This window comes from Rutidosis leptorrhynchoides, chromosome 9, assembly GCF_046630445.1.
Source record: "Rutidosis leptorrhynchoides isolate AG116_Rl617_1_P2 chromosome 9, CSIRO_AGI_Rlap_v1, whole genome shotgun sequence".
In the NCBI taxonomy this organism is placed as follows: Eukaryota; Viridiplantae; Streptophyta; class Magnoliopsida; order Asterales; family Asteraceae; genus Rutidosis; species Rutidosis leptorrhynchoides.
Genome location: NC_092341.1, coordinates 129622786 through 129626332, shown reverse-complemented (window position 1 = coordinate 129626332; position 3547 = coordinate 129622786).

Sequence of the window (3547 nt, the reverse complement as noted above, 5' to 3'; positions counted from 1 at the left end):
ACCACATTTGACAAAAGATTGTCTAAGTATTGAATTAACAATGGAACAAAGAGAGAATATTTCATACATAAACCAAAGGCCTGGAAATAATTATCAGAATAATTATCAACCGCAAAGACCGATTTACAATCAAAACCAGAATTATAACCGAAATATTCCATACAACAACCAACAAGGTCCTAGCAATCAACAAGTATCCAATAATACTTACAATCAGCAAAGACCTAATTTTCAAAACAAACCACCACAACAAATCGATGATAAAAAGCCGAATTTAGAAGATATGATGACGAACCTAGTTGAAACTCAAACGCAATTTTTCACATCTCAGAAACAAACTAATGAACAAAATGCTCAAGCATTTAGAAATCAACAAGCTTCTATTCAAAATCTGGAACAAGAAGTAAGTAACCTAGCAAGGTTAATAGGTGAAAGAAAACCGGGAAGTCTACCTAGTGATACAAATGCTAACCCCCGGAATAAAACAGCTAAAGCCATTACCACAAGAAGTGGTACAACACTTAAACCACCTGAAATACCTGTAACTTCTGATGAAGCTATTCCTACTCCACAAGAACCACAACCTAATCAAGATAAGGAAAAAGAACCGGTAGTTGAGAAGGTTAATGAAGATAACACAGTTAAGGCTAAACCTTATGTTAAACCATACCAACCACCACTTCCTTACCCGAGTAAAATGAAGAAAGAGAAACTTGAAGCCGAGCAATCCAAATTCTTGGATATGTTTAAACAGATAAATGTAAATCTTCCTTTCATTGATGTGATTTCAGGAATGCCTAGATATGCTAAATTCTTGAAAGATCTAATCTCAAATAGAAAGAAAATGGAAGAACTCTCGGCTGTTACTATGAATGCTAATTGTTCAGCAGTGCTTTTGAATAAGATACCAGAAAAATTATCTGATCCAGGAAGTTTCACAATTCCATGTTTTCTGGGTAGTCTTAGTTCAATAGAAGCATTGGCAGACTTAGGTGCTAGTATAAATCTAATGCCATATTCACTATACGCTAAACTAGACCTTGGAGAATTGAAACCAACCAGAATAAGCATACAACTAGCCGATAGATCAATAAAATATCCTAGAGGGATAATGGAGAACATGCTAGTTAAAGTTGGTACTTTAGTATTTCCAGTAGATTTTGTTGTTTTGGACATGGAAGAAGATTCTCAAGTTCCTCTGATATTAGGAAGACCATTCTTAAACACGGCTAAAGCAATGATAGACGTGTTCGGTAAGAAATTGACCCTAAGTATAGAGGATGAGAGTGTTACCTTTTCAGTTGATAGAGCAATGCAACAACCACAATCTGCAGATGATACATGTTATTATATTCAAACTATAGATGCACATGCAGAATTATTAGAAGAATTTCCAGAATTACAAGGAACAGGAGAATGTTCTTTAGGAGAAGGTAATGAACCAATTGATGAAGCTGAAATGTTAGCTACACTTATAGCTAATGGATATGAACCAACAACAGAAGAAATTCAAATGCTAAAAGAAGAAGACAGATATCGATACAAATCATCGATAGAAGAACCTCCGAAATTAGAGTTAAAGCCACTTCCAAACCATTTGGAATACGCTTATTTACATGGTGAATCTGAATTACCTGTAATAATATCGTCTTCTCTTACTGAAAATGAGAAATCACAACTCATTTCTGTGTTGAAAGCTCATAAACCAGCCATTGCATGGAAGATTCATGATATTAAAGGAATAAGTCCTTCGTATTGCACACATAAAATCCTTATGGAAGAAGGTCATAAAACGTATGTGCAACGCCAACGAAGACTAAATCCTAATATGCAAGATGTAGTTAAGAAAGAGATTATTAAACTGCTAGACTCAGGTCTAATTTATCCAATCTCTGATAGTCCATGGGTAAGCCCAGTTCAATGCGTGCCTAAGAAGGGTGGCATGACTGTCATTACAAATGAAAAAAATGAGCTTATTCCTACTAGGACTGTAACAGGATGGCGTGTATGTATTGATTATAGAAAATTAAATGACGCCACCAGAAAAGATCACTTTCCCTTACCTTTCATAGATCAAATGTTGGAAAGATTAGCCGGAAATAGTTACTATTGTTTTCTAGATGGATTTTCCGGATATTTTCAAATTCCAATAGCACCCGAAGATCAAGAGAAAACCACATTCACGTGCCCTTATGGTACTTTTGCTTACAAACGCATGCCATTTGGACTTTGTAACGCCCCTGCAACCTTTCAAAGGTGTATGATGGCGGTTTTTCACGACATGATAGAAGAATGCATGGAAGTTTTCATGGATGACTTTTCAGTCTTCGGTGATACATTTGAATCATGTCTCGCTAATCTTGAACGAATGCTTATTAGATGCGAACAATCAAATCTAGTACTTAATTGGGAGAAATGCCATTTTATGGTTAAAGAAGGCATCGTTCTTGGTCATAAAATTTCAAAAGAAGGAATTGAAGTGGATAGAGCTAAAGTAGATGTAATTGCTAAACTTCCACATCCCACCAATGTTAGAGGAGTTAGGAGTTTTCTAGGGCATGCCGGTTTTTACCGACGTTTCATAAAAGATTTTTCTAAAATTGCCACTCCTATGAATAAACTCCTAGAAAAGGATGCTCCATTCATCTTTTCAGATGAGTGTATCAAATCTTTTAATATTCTTAAAGAAAAACTCACTAATGCGCCGATCATGATAACACCAAATTGGAATCTACCATTTGAACTAATGTGCGATGCAAGTGATTTTGCAATGGGAGCCGTTTTAGGACAAAGGATTGAAAAACGATTTCAACCTATATATTATGCTAGTAAGACGTTACAAGGAGCACAAACGAACTATACAACTACTGAAAAAGAACTCCTTGCTATTGTCTTTGCTTTTGACAAATTTCGATCATATCTCGTTCTAGCAAAAACGGTGGTCTATACCGACCATTCTGCTCTTAGATACCTATTTTCAAAACAAGATGCTAAACCAAGATTAATCCGTTGGATCTTACTCTTACAAGAGTTTGATATTGAAATCCGAGATAAAAGAGGAGCAGAAAATCTCGCCGCTGATCATCTTTCTCGTCTTGAAAATCCTGAGTTAGAAGTTCTAAATGAATCGGCCATACAAGACAACTTTCCTGATGAATATCTATTGAAGATAGATTATAAAGAAATTCCATGGTTTGCAGATTATGCAAACTACTTAGTATGTGGATTCCTTAAAAAAGGATTATCGTACCAAAGACGAAAGAAATTCTTCAGTGATATAAAACACTATTTTTGGGAAGATCCACATCTGTTTAAAAGTTGTCCCGATGGAATAATACGCCGATGTGTATTTGGAGATGAAGCTAGTAAAATATTAAACCATTGTCACACAGGACCAACAGGAGGGCATTATGGGCCTCAACTAACAGCAAGAAAAGTTTATGATGCTGGATTCTATTGGCCTACAATTTACAAAGACGCACACCTTCTTTGCAAATCCTGTGATGCTTGTCAAAGGGCCAGAAAAATAAGTCAACGTGATGAAATG